The sequence below is a fragment of the Rhinoderma darwinii genome, chromosome 4 (assembly GCF_050947455.1).
Source record: "Rhinoderma darwinii isolate aRhiDar2 chromosome 4, aRhiDar2.hap1, whole genome shotgun sequence".
NCBI lineage: Eukaryota > Metazoa > Chordata > Amphibia > Anura > Rhinodermatidae > Rhinoderma > Rhinoderma darwinii.
Window position 1 is genome coordinate 75,393,734 of NC_134690.1, and position 13,565 is coordinate 75,407,298.

The following is a 13,565-nucleotide window of genomic DNA, read 5'->3' on the forward strand; positions in this document are numbered from 1 at the left end:
GTTACGGGATTATTTTTAAATTATCTGGTCGTCTAGGGCAGTTAAGGGGGTGAAAAGTAAAATCAGGATTCCTCTAGGAGATGGGGCATTTGGGATTGGCATTTGTAAATTGCCCAGATTGTGTGTGACCCCCCTAATACCAGTCATGGACACCTGGGCCTGGGTGTGACTGCAACCTCTTCACCCCTATAGTTGTGTTCTCTGGGTTTACACTAACATTACAAAATGTTTTCAATGTCTGACTCGTCCTGTGATAGAAAATGAAATGTGTGAAAGTAAATATATTATTATTCATTCTAGATATGGGGTTATTTTATGTTTATTCCATTATGTATTTTACAGACATTTATAACATCTGATTATGTGGCACCAGTGACAGCCGACATGCTAGGATATATACTGTATATATGTAAGTATTATAGCAAATAACAACCTATATAAATTCTATAACCTGATGTCATCCAGAATGTTCCTATAGAGACACATGACAAGACTGTGGGAACTAATTCCCCAATGTTGTTAAACCAGGGCCGGTCTTAGGGGTGTGCGACCTGTGCGGTTACACTGGGTGCATCACCTGTCACTACTGAATGGGGCGCCACTGGTCTTGATGTCTGGGGTACCCATTGCTTGAACTCTCAATCCCACTCTTCATGTAAAAAAAATAAAGGGCACTGCTCAGGGTGCAGATACATTCCCTTAATAATGGATTACATTACAGTGTGGCAGACAATATCTGTCTGGTGGTGTTATTTGGGCACTGTATGATTGCATTATTTGAGTACTATATTCTACGGCATAAAGCTGAATTCACACGCTGCAGAATTGCTGAGCGGCAAAATTCACAAGTGTTACAGGTGAATAGTTACAGTTTCAAAACCTTATCCACATGTAGCAAAAGTAAACGCTGGGAATTTTGCTGCAGCTCTATATTATTATTATTATTATTATTATTATTATTATAGACATGCTACATAAAGAGGATATTATGGTATTAGTAATATAAAGGGGTCTTGTTATTTATGTAATTTCCTAATACATTGTTGGAATATGGAGGCAGTACACAGTGCACACAGTGTCTACATTACCGGTACTGCAGTCTGTGCGCCACATACAGGTCCGTCCACATGAAATTGCTGTGTACATGAGCCCCAGTGTATATTTCCTTCATTGTTGGGTGATCGATACTGAGCATACGTCTGTCTGGAGAAATAAAACGACACAATTATTGTTTTTTCCAGAACACCTTAATATCGGCTGCCTGCTGCCAGGGGGACTCTCTGAAGCAATATTTCATCTATGCAAGGTGCGTCTATTATTAGTTGCAGTGTCCACCAATACCCTCCACAGTTAGAATGACACTTTTTGTATGTGCTGGGTCAGAATGCCCCTTTTGTATGGCCCCACAGTAATGAAGCCCCCTTTTGTAAGCCCCGACTCAGTCCTTTTATTCCTCATATTAATAGTGGCCCCTTTGCGCCTATAAAATAAAAAATGCTACTCACCTAATAGACAACCAACCGGGTTAGACATTCTGCTTCCTACAAAATCAAAGGCCTGGCACAGACGGAGTGATTCAGTGACATCATCATGCTGGGCCTCTGATATCATTAGTATACTCCGGGTGCCTAGTTGGCTATAGGTCTGAATTAGGCCATGGCCTACGAAATCATACGGCAGGGCAGGAACCCAATGGCTCCCTGCGCCGTTATTGTTTGTCCAATTTCAGGGGCGTATGGAGCCCCAGAGCTGTGGGCCACCCCAAATCCCTGGACCCCTATATACCCCTTTGGTAATCTTACACTGGTTGGGGACTGGACTCTGTTCTAGATGAAAATGTTGCCATTGATTGAGATTTGTCCTAATACATTGACTTTCTTTCTCCTAGAATTAATTCCTCATAAGAGTTAATGATAACCACACGTCCCAGGAGGCCAGATCAAAGATTAAGCAAAGCCCTCCTCCTCACCTCACATAATGTTCTACATTCAGCCGGACAAATTCAGTAGGAGAGTCCGAGGTCAGTGTATTTTATTAACTATATCTCTAAATGATCGCATAGGGCGTATTACTGGTCAATACTGAAGAGAGCACTACCACCATTGATGGCCTGGTCACCCTCAACTTACACTCCCGATCCGGCATTTAGGGCCCAAACCTATAATATAAAAAAACAGAAAGATTCAATCCCTAGTTTATTGACTGGGTGATGTTATTTGAGCACTGTATGATTAAATTATTTGGACACTACGTGGTGCATCATAAGGGGGAGGACGTCACAGATACTGCACATGTCACCAATAAACCTAAGGCCGGCCCTGGATGTGACACAATAGCTGCCACGTGACATGCCATCCACACAGACATGACCGCTGTGGCCTAGTAACTAAAGACAACAGAACCACCAGCGCAGGAGCAACAGGGAATTAAAAAAATTAGTAGGGGCTATTTGTTATTTTTAGACATATGTGGCTCATACTAAGGTTTTTGAAACTGTCAGAAAATCAATTTAATAATTATTTTGTCTGTTGAATCCAGAAACACAATTTACCATTTTCTACTCTCTCTACTCCAGTCCAAAAGACTCCACAAAAGACAAATTAGAAGTTTTCCACTAAGAATAAGATTATATAGAAGAATAACGATAAGCTCCTGGTCCCTGATACCAAATCTATACCAGTGTCCTCCAACTATCATGTGCCATTATACTGCTGGTGTTATTTGTGTGGCAGAGGGGCATTGGACTCACCCTGTGATAGAAAATGAAATATGTGAAAGTAAATATATTATTATTCATTACAGATATGGGGCTATTTTATGTATGTGCATTAAACCCATTATGTATTTTACAGATATTTATAACATCTGAATATGTGGCACCAGTGACAGCCGACATGCTAGAAGATCCACTGTATATATGTAAGTACTATAGCAAATAACAACCTATAGAAATTCTATAATCTGATGTCATCCAGAATGTTCCTATAGAGACACATGACAAGAATGTGGGAACAAATTCTCCAAGGTTGTCAATAGGCAGATCATATATTTGTTGATATGATGAACCATACTAAGCGCACGTCATAATATCTTTACAGTTTATACTTTTTGTTCCAGAAATACTTATGATCGGCTGCCTGCTGCCAGGGGGACTCTCTGAAGTAATATTTCATCTATATGCGGTATGACCATCATTAGTTACTATATACAGTACCCACCAGTAGCTCTGTACATTGAAAAAGTGATGAGCGGGCAAAATGCCAAGAAAGGCATAGCAGTGGGGAACTTTGGATAGTTGGTAGGAATAGGCATAATGTAAGTTAGGGGTATCTTTGTCCAAAATGCTGGCCACATTGGGACTGAACGTAGGTGTAAGGTAATTGGATGAGGGGACTTAGGGTAGTGTAGTGGAATTTTAGACAGCTTTGGTCTGCCAAGAACATTTGCGATGTGTAAAGGCCTGGTTAAAGTATCTACAATGGCTTCAGGAAGGGAGAGTAGTAACTAGGGGGCCCATCAATGACCTCGATTTCACGGCGCCACAGGCTGGAAGTTCAGTAGGCCTAAATTAGGCCTAATATTTTGGTGTGAAACTGGAGGCGGCCATACCACTATGATGCAATAGAAAAGGACTTAAGTGAGTTGCATTACACAGTCATGATCTGCAGGCATAGGTGATAATGGACACTGGCAGAATGTTTTTATATTTACAGCTCTCAAGCGGAAAGCAATGGAAGGGGCTGGGATATTGCCACGTATAGAGCCCCCACAAGTCATGTAGCACAAGAACCTGGACTTGGGGTATACTGGATTGTTTGGAGCCGATGGCTGGAAGTAAGAAGTATCCTGGCATCAAGGAAGCAAGGCAGGTATCCTCAATGGTATCATTCTAGCAAAAATTTGAGGGAACATGGCACAATGATGGGCCAAGTGCCAGGGTCCTTGCGCAGCGTTCCTGGGTCGGTGAGGGCAACATTATCCCAGGAGGGCCTCATAATCTCAACATGGGAGAGGGACATCTTGGGGGGTTGCCAAAATGTTTATAACATGGAGTACTGGCACAATGTTTGGAATTACAGGAGCAGCGCATCTGGATGTAAAGAGAAGCAGAAGAAGGCAACAGTAGCTGGTTGAGTCTGATTCTGATCTGTCAGATGATTATGAGTGGTCTGATGTTGGGGATAGAAGGGCTAATGGGCAAGACAAGTAAGGTGCTGAAAAAAATGTTTAAGCAGGATAAAGCAAAAAGGCAAAAGCGAGGAGGCGTGATACCGAAAGCCAATCCTTTACTGGAAAGAGGGGGTAAAATTTGGGGCCAGGAAACATGTTTGTTGATTTCTACCTAAACACACTTGTCCCAGGAAATGTTGGGAACGATAAGTGGGGAAAGGCTTGTCTAGTTTTTGAGATGTCTATGGAAGCCGTTGCAGCTTGAGTGGTTGGGTAGCTGTCAGAGGGAAAAGAGGCAGAGGAGGTTATTAGTGATTGAGTGAAGAGATTTTGTATAGTATTGCAGTGTTATGGTGGTGGACCAGGACCCCCTTATTGATCAGGTGCCAATAAAAAGGGATGGTGCCTGTAAAGAAGGCTGGTAAGTATAAAAAAAAAATACATCTGTCGCATCTAAAAGAGGCATCCGTAAACGATGCAATAGACAATGAGTTGAGTGGGTTGCATCATTAAAGCAGAATCTGCAGGTACGGGTGACAATGAATACTTGCAGAATGTTTTTGTGCCTACAGGACTGAAGCGAGAAGCAGTGGAAGGGACCCGGATATCGCCACGGATAGGGCGTCCATGAGTCATGCAGCACAAGGAACTGGACTTGGGATGTAATTGACTGTTTGGAGGAGATGGCGTACATTTGCAAAGAACGTAGTTGGCTTTCGAAGCGCATAAGCGGTCTTGTATCATCAAGTCAACATGCCGTGTGGTTTATAAAATGTTTTTCTAATAAAGTCATCACATTGTCATGAGGATTGCTGGCCCGTATTTTCTTCTGTTTGCTGTAAATTTGTTGGACAGTGTGGTCACTGGGTCATGAAGATTGGTCAGGGTGATCATTGGCTACCTGGGTAGGGGGACAGTTGGGTGCAGGTGGCCACGGCTGGCCCTAGAAGCGGAATTGGATGCCTGATGGTGCAGAACAAGGATGGGTGTGAGAAGGGTGGAGAGCAGTGCGACTTGCATAGCACGCCATGGCAAATTATCCGGCTATTGATGACAAATCCTAAATACAATAGTTTAGTGTACAAATACAATATCAGATTCAAGCATAGATACGTATAGCATAGAGACAGGGCTAGAAATAAGCTCAGTTTATATATAAAGCAACAAAAAAAAGCTCAGTGTTATGGCTACGTACCGCTGCCGCTCACCCTCTGCAAATGGCCGCGACCGCCACTACCTGGCCACCTGCCGAAATTCTCCTCCCCAGAGACCACGGCTGGTGCGACCTTCCCTTCCTGGAGTGTGCGAGGAGTGCCTTAAAGTGGCAGCGCACGCACTTCCTAAAAGTTTCCTATCCTACCCCAGTGCACCCTGGATTATAAAAAGGGCTCTGCCCTCCCACTCCTTGCTTGAACGTTGTTTGTACTTTTCCCATGTTTGTATTGCAAGTGGTCCCTTAGGGTTTTCCTGCTTGCTCCCAGTGTTCCCGTTCCCTGCATCCTATCTCTTGTATCTCGTGCTGTCTCCTAACTGTGCCTGCCTTGTATCTGAGTCGTGTGGTACAGCCTGCTGTATCACCACAACTGTGTGTCATCTGCCATCCCTGGTGCCATCCGCCTCGACTGGCGCAACCTGCCACACCTAGCCCTATCTGCGCCGGAGCCTGCTATGGCAGAGCGGCCTAGTGGGTCCACATAAGGATGTAGCCATCTTTAACTTGACTCTGATAACTTGCTGCAAAATAAGGGATCTTTCCACTGTGTATTTAATGCGTTAAAAGTCAAGCTAAAGACGGCTAGATCTGTACCCTAGATCGTGACAGTACGCTCAGGCCATGGAACCCGCTGGCCAGCCTAAGACCACAGTTCAGGTCATACGGACGGATATGTGTGACCTACATGCACGCCAGGATCAACTCCTCGTGGCTGTAAATTCCATCATCACCCGACTGGATCAACTCCCTGTTCCTTCCCGAGAGACTGCTGCCGTTCCACTGCCCGTTACTCCTCATGTCTGTTCCATATCCACAGTTGCACTGTCTCTTCCTCCTTGCTATGACAGTGATCCTAGAGCCTGAGAGGGTTCATCAATCAATGTACCATGCATTTTAGACTGTGTGCTCTCCTCTTCTCCTCTGATGAGGCCAAGATAGCGTTCATTATTTCCCTCCTCGCTGGCAAGTCCCTCGCAAGGGCGATGCCCATTTTGGAACGTCAGGGGCCAGAAATTTCGGACTTATCCCTGTTCTTACAGACTTTTCGTGCGGTGTTCATGGAGCCGGGTCTAACATCCTCAGCAGCAGCCACTCTGCTAACCCTGAAGCAAGGGGCGTCCACAGTAGGAGAACATGCCATCTCCTTCCGTATCCTGGCAACAGAGTTGGCATGGAACAATGAAGCATTGGTAGTGACCTTTTTGCAGGGACTGTCCTCACACATCAAGGACGAGCTGGCAGCCCGCGACCTCCCACCTACCCTGGATGCCCTGTTGGCTACCTGGGTCAACATGAGGATCCAGGAACGCGATCAGGAGGTTCGGGGGAGAGACATTTTCACAGATTGGCACCCTCGTTCAGGTCTGTGTTTGTATTGCGGACTTAAAGGCCGTTTCGTGCACCAATGTCCACAAAAGCTGGGAAACTCCAGCACCTAGAGAGGCAACTCTAGGTGGGATGATGCCAAACGTCAAAACCTCTTCCAAATTATCTATTCCTGTGACCATCATCTCGGGAGAGACATCACACTTCTCCTCTGCCTATCTTGACTCCAGGGCAGCTGGAAATTTCATCCAGCAGGATTTAGTGGACCGACTACATCTACCCACAGATCTTCTAGAGAGACCCCTTGCTGTTGCTTCTGTAAATGGACTACCATTGCCCGATCCTATTGTGGCTATCATAAAACCACTGACGTCACAAATTGGAGTCCTTCACTCTGAACAGATCACCTTCCTATTCCTGCCTAAAGCCATCAACCCGGTTCTACTGGGTCTGCCTTGGCTTCATCTACACGCCCAGGTCCTTGACTGGAGTCCGCCCTGTTTTGCCTCCACTGCCTCAGTCACTCTCCGATCTACCATCTCATTATGCTAGTTTTGCGGACATCTTCAGTAAGAGCAGGTAGATAAAAACAGTGGGAACCATGTGGGATCCATTGTAAAAAAGAGACAACATCCAGGCGCAATACTTCAGGGAGTCCAACACATTTTTGAGAAAAATATATATATATCATTCATTGTCTAAAACAATAGATCATAATAAAACATACATAAAAAAGAGAGATAGAGGTTCTCTTGAGGCACAATGCGTTTAGGGGAAACAGAACCCCTTTATCAAGTAAACATGAGACCAAAAAGTTTTTCCAGAGAACCCCTTTAATGACCGCCGTGAAAAGGCGTAATGTTATTAAGGGGTTATATTCGCATTGTTGGGCGGTCATCTCCAGTTTACTGTAGTATCATTATTATTATTACACCAAAATTTATATGATATTATATAATAATAAATTATATAATATATATATTATTATATTATACCTGTTAGGAGATGTTGTCACCCCCAGACGAGGGCTGTGCCGAAACGTACTTCGTAATTGGCGCCATCCCGGTTGTGTCATACAGATGGGTATATATTGAGGCATGTTATTTCATATGCTGTACTCTTTTGAACATGTGTTGCAACTATCCTAGGACCATCAATACTTGTATTTAGCTTCTTGTCCATGTCCTTATCCATCCTGCAGTATTGCAAAGACAATTTATATTATATATGGTATATATCTTTATTTCATATATTGCTTAGCACTTTGTACTTAATAAATAAAATGTATCCGTATTGCTATGGGCATGTGTTCACCCTGTGTATTTCACTTCCGGAGATGTTGCTATATCTATTGTGTCTCTTTTTGTCATTTGTCCTCTATATTTAATAAAGCTTTTTGATACTTTTCAAAAGCATCACTATTGGTGCTCTGTGCCATTATTGTTTAGGTCAGGTTCGCCCTCTGCCGCTAGGGGCTGTGGGGTAACACAGGAGGAGGCATGTGTAGATGCCTGGGGGACTCAGTGGGGTGCCTGCTGTACATGGGGGGGCGGTTCCCTGGTGATGGGTGCGGGTCCATCCCAGGTTTTCACGTGGGCGGTCCTGTAAAGTGTGGGTAGGAGGGAGGTTTTCCACATTTTCCCTTGTTAACCCTCTTCTGGTGAGTCATGAGGCGGTTGCGGTCTCAGTCCAGACTGAGACACCTAATGAGGTAAACGGGGATCAGTTGGCTGTGTATGTCTGCTTCGAGGGATCCCTGGGTGCCCATCTTTAGCAGGAGGTCAGGAAACATATAGGGAAGGATGAGTATGTGGAGATCTTCCCCCTCCTCCCCTTGAAGAAGTTCTATCTGGACCAGGAGAAGAAGGACTAGAGCAAAAAAGAAGAGTAGGAGAAAAGGTGTTATCTCCTGATTCCGCAAACGTTTACCAATTGGTTGCATGCATTTGCGATTCCAGCTAGTGTGATTTGTAAAAAATGCTGGAGCACTGATCGGCCCTTTTATGTTTTATGGATTCTGTGGGGGAATCACATAGGGTGTATGAGGGCCTGGTATAGTTCCGTTATGATAAAGAAGTCAGAATACAGACAACGCAGTTAAATCTAAGCTTTATACAGAACATAGTGGAACGACAAAAACAGCAAAAAAACCGCAAAGACAACCACCACTTAAAACCTTAATTTAAAAAATCAAAAGAAATTTTATAAAACAACACCAGCCCCAAGTGAATATAATTCGTAATGTTACATAGTTACATAGTTAGTACGGTTGAAAAAAGACACATGTCCATCAAGATCAACCAAGGGACGGGAAAAGGGAAGGGAACAATTTCTACACATAGGAGCTAATACTTTTTTGTTCTAGGAAATTATCTAACCCTTTTTTAAAGCCATCTACTGTCCCTGCTGTGACCAGCTCCTGCGGTAGGCTATTCCATAGATTCACAGTTCTAACAGTAAAGAAGGCCTGTCGCCTCTGCAGGTTGAACCTTTTTTTCTCCAGACGGAGGGAGTGCCCCCTTGTTTTTTGAGGGGGTTTTACATGGAACAGGATTTCACCATATTTTTTGTATGTGCCATTAATATATTTATGTAAATTAATCATGTCCCCCCTTAGTCGTCTTTTTTCAAAGCTAAATAGGTTTAATTATTTTAATCTTTCCTCATAACTTAGATTCTCCATGCCCCTTATTAGCTTCGTTGATCTTCTTTGTATTTTTTTCCAACTCCAGGGCATCCTTTCTATGAACTGGAGCTCAGAACTGAACTGCATATTCTAGATGAAGCCTCACTAATGTTGTAGGGGGTAAGGGAATGATAATGCTGGGAACTCTCTCTATTACACACCCTACTTAAACCCTGCCCACCACTGCGGGATAGCCGCTCTGATGACAGCAATACAACACTCGAGCCTACTGTACCTATTATACGCTAGATCCACCCGGATAATTATTAGTGAGACCGAAGAAATGACCAAAAAACGTCCACTTCCAGTGCCATTCCCTTTGTCCGAAGGTTGTAGTTCATAAGGGAAGCAAATATAGTTACTGGCCATACCAATCAGATCCTGAGTATACAGTAATAGATGTGTGAGATAATTGTTGTTTGGGTAAATATACGTTTCAAAGATAAGGAACAGCACAGAAGGTTGTATTGATCATGACAATAATTATATATTTAGATATTCCAAAAAGAAGGACCAGTACAAAATAAAGTTGCACTGATCACAGCAATAGTACTTGTATGTCCCCGATGTAGAAAGAAGTCAGCTGCATAGTTTAGCTGGCCACCCGATGTCAGTCCATAATGGTGCAGGGGATAGAGGAGTACTCCCTGCACATAATCCAAATAGCATCTGATGTCATAAAGTACTGCCCCGGATGTGATGGTGAGCGGTACCATTGCACGGTGCAGAAGTCTATCAAGCATGTGTCACTGGTGCTAGTATCACGTGTCTCCCATGACACAAATGCCCAGAGTGTAGTCCATGATGCTTCTCATGACATGAGCTGCCAACGTGTGTCAACAGATAGGGAACCAATAAGTGTGTCAGATGCCGGATACCACATCATCGGTAGCTGTGTATTATATCTGTAGAGACCTGACCACAAATGTATTAACTCTAGGCACTCTCAGGAGTTTTCAGTGGTGGTCCTCTCTGTGATTTTCTTTTGCTGTTTTTACCTTCCACTTTGTTCTGTAGTCAGCGTACTGACAGCCCCATGATAAAATCACAGCGTACTTATGGAGTGACAGAGGGAGCCGCCTCCCGCTATCTACCCACCTAAATGCTGCGGTTGCCATTGACTACACCATCTAAGAGGTTAAATTGTCAAGATCAGAGGTTTCAATCACAGCCGGGCTCCTCCTGTGCCACACAATCACCATGATGGAATAGTACGTTACGGTGGCCCTATGTAAGGCAATCCATGACGTACATTTATTTTATGGAGGCTTAAGGGGTTAATTTTATGGCTGAACGGTGTATAATCATCAAGGGCATAATAATAGGGGTTGCAGAGGTAAAAGCCTCACTGGTGCCTTGCTAAATGAGGGGCCCCAAAAGAAGACACTTGAATTATAAATGGAGCACAGTCTAGAAAAATAGTTGCCTATTGGTCAGTGTCTGTAGTGTCCGGAATAAAAAGAATACGTTGTTTGAAGGTAAAGTTGTTATGATGAGACGACCCCTTTAACCCGTTTGTGCCCATCGTGTTTCTACGTCGGTCACTAACGGGCCTTATTCCGATGCCATAGACTTTTTACGTCGCGGCATCGGAATAAGTTTACAGAGCAGGGAGCTGTCAGATCTCCCTGCTCTCAGCTGCTAGAAGCAGCTGAGGGCTGGGAGCGTCCCTGCTCTGCAGTGTGAGATCGATATAAGTATCGATCTCACATGTTTAACCCCTCAGATGCGGTGCGCAATAGCGAGCACCGCATCTGAGTGGTTTTGGAGAGAGGGAGGGAGCTCCCTCTCTCTCCCACCGACACCCGGCGATACGATCGCCGAGTGTCAGTGTCTCCCATGGCAGCCCGGGGCCTAACAAAGGCCCCCAGGTCTGCCTGTAATGAATGCCTGCTATGGCATGCCTCTGGCATGACCTAGCAGATGCCTGTCCGTTTTAAACGGACAGGCATAATACACTGCAATACAAAAGTATTGCAGTGTATTATAATAGCGATCGCAGAATCGCATATTATAGTCCCCTAGTGGGACTAGTAAAAAAGTAAAAAAAAAAGTTTGATAAAGTTAATTAAAAAAAAATGTGAAAAAAAAATGAAAAACCCAGCTTTTCCCCTTACAAACTGCTTTACTATTAAAAAAACAAAATACAGTAAAAAAGTTACCTACATTTGGTATCGCCGCGTCCGTAACGACCCCGACTATAAATCTATAATGTTATTTAACCCGCACGGTGAACGCCGTAAAAAATTAAATAAAAAAAGATGGAAAAATTGCTGTTTTCTGTGAATCCTGACTTTAAAAAAATGTGACTAAAAAGTGATCAAAAAGTCGCATCTACTCCAAAATGGTACCGATAAAAACTACAAGTTGTCCCGCAAAAAAAAGCCCTCATACAGCTGCATCGGCGAAAAAATTAAAACGTTACGGCTCTTCAAATACGGAGAAACAAAAACAAATACTTTTTAAAAAAAAGCGTTTTTACTGTGTAAAAGTAGTAAAACATACGAAAACTATACAAATTTGGTATCGTTTCAATCGTAACAACCCGCTGAATAAAGTTATTGTGTTATTTATACCACACGGTTAACTGCGTAGATTTAGGACGCAAAAAAGAGTGGCGAAATTTCAGATTTTTTTCTATTTCCCCCCCCAAAAAAGTTAATAAAAGTTAATCAATAAATAATATGTACCTCAAAATGGTGCTATTATAAAATACAACTTGTCCCGCAAAAAACAAGACCTTCTACAGCGATAAAATAAAAGAGTTATAGCTCTTGGAATGCGACGATTGAAAAACTTAAAAAATAGCTTGGTCATTAAGGTCCAAAATAGGCTGGTCATTAAGGGGTTAAATACAGAAGTGACAGTTTTACACATTGATTAAATTTATATAAGTGACACTATTGATATATTTGTTCCGCAATATGTCAGCTTCTATGTACAGATGTAGTGATCTTTAACTTGAATTTAACCCCTTAACCCCTTAAGGACGCAGCCTAGTTTGGGCCTTAAGGCTCAGAGCCCATTTTTGAAATCTGACATATTTCACTTTATGTGGTAATAACGTCGGAATTCTTAAACCTATCTAAGCAATTCTGAGATTGTTTTCTCGTGACACATTGGGCTTCATGTGCATGGTAAAATTTGGTTGATATATTCAGTGTTTATTGGTGAAAAATTGCAAAATTTAGAGAACATTTTGAAAAAATAGCATGTTTCAGAATTTCAATGCATCTGTTTTTAAAACAGACGGTTATACCACCCAAAATAGTTACTAGTTCACAATTCCCATATGTCTACTTTAGATTGGCATCGTTTTTCGAACATTCTTTTATTTTTCTTGGACGTTACAAGGCTTAGAACATAAACAGCAATTTCTCATATTTTTAAGAAAATGTCAAAAGCCTTTTTTTAAAGGTACCTGTTCAGTTCTGAAGTGGCTTTGAGCGGCCTATGTATTAGAAACCCCCATAAAACACCCCATCTTAAAACCTAGACCCCTCAAGGTATTCAAAACAGCATTTAGAAAGTTTTTTAACACTTCAGGCATTTCACAGGAATTAAAGCAAAGTGGAGGTGAAATTTGCAAATTTCATTTTTCTTGCTGAATTTTAATTTGATGAAATTTTTTTCTGTAATACAGAAAGTTTTACCAGAGAAATACTACTAAATATGTATTTTCCAGATTCTGCCGTTTTTAGAAATGTCTCACATGTGGCTCTAGTGTGCTCGTGGACTAAAACACAAGCCTCAGAAGCAAAGAAGCACCTTGTGCATTTTGAGGCCTCTTTTTTATTAGAATATATTTTAGGCAGCATGCCAGGTTTGAAGAGGTGTTGAGGTGCCAAAACAGTAGGAATCCCCCAATAGTGACCCCATTTTGGAAACTACACCCCTCAAGGAATTCATTTATGGTTCTTGTTATCATTTTGACTGCACAGTTTTTTCACAGTACCTATTTGAATTGGGCTGTGAAATTAAAAAGATGACATTTTTTCCAATAAGATATTATTTTTGATCTAAATTTCTTATTTTCACAGGGAATAAAATACCCCATTATGTTGTCCAATTTGTCCTTAGTGCGGCAGTACCCCATTTGTGGTGATAAACTGCCGTTTGGGCTATTGGGAGGGCTCAGAAGGAAAGGAGCGCTATGTGTTTGTTGGAGTC

The 13,565-nt window shown here is 42.6% G+C and overlaps 1 long non-coding RNA gene across 1 annotated transcript; it reads left to right on the forward strand.

The window, feature by feature from the left end:
* The first annotated feature begins 338 nt into the window (after window positions 1-338).
* On the forward strand, window positions 339-2,919 carry LOC142760730 (uncharacterized). Its single transcript, XR_012883378.1, has 4 exons — window positions 339-409; window positions 1,242-1,306; window positions 1,889-2,020; window positions 2,853-2,919. It is a non-coding gene; the product is annotated as an uncharacterized LOC142760730 (long non-coding RNA).
* Window positions 2,920-13,565: the final 10,646 nt, after the last annotated feature.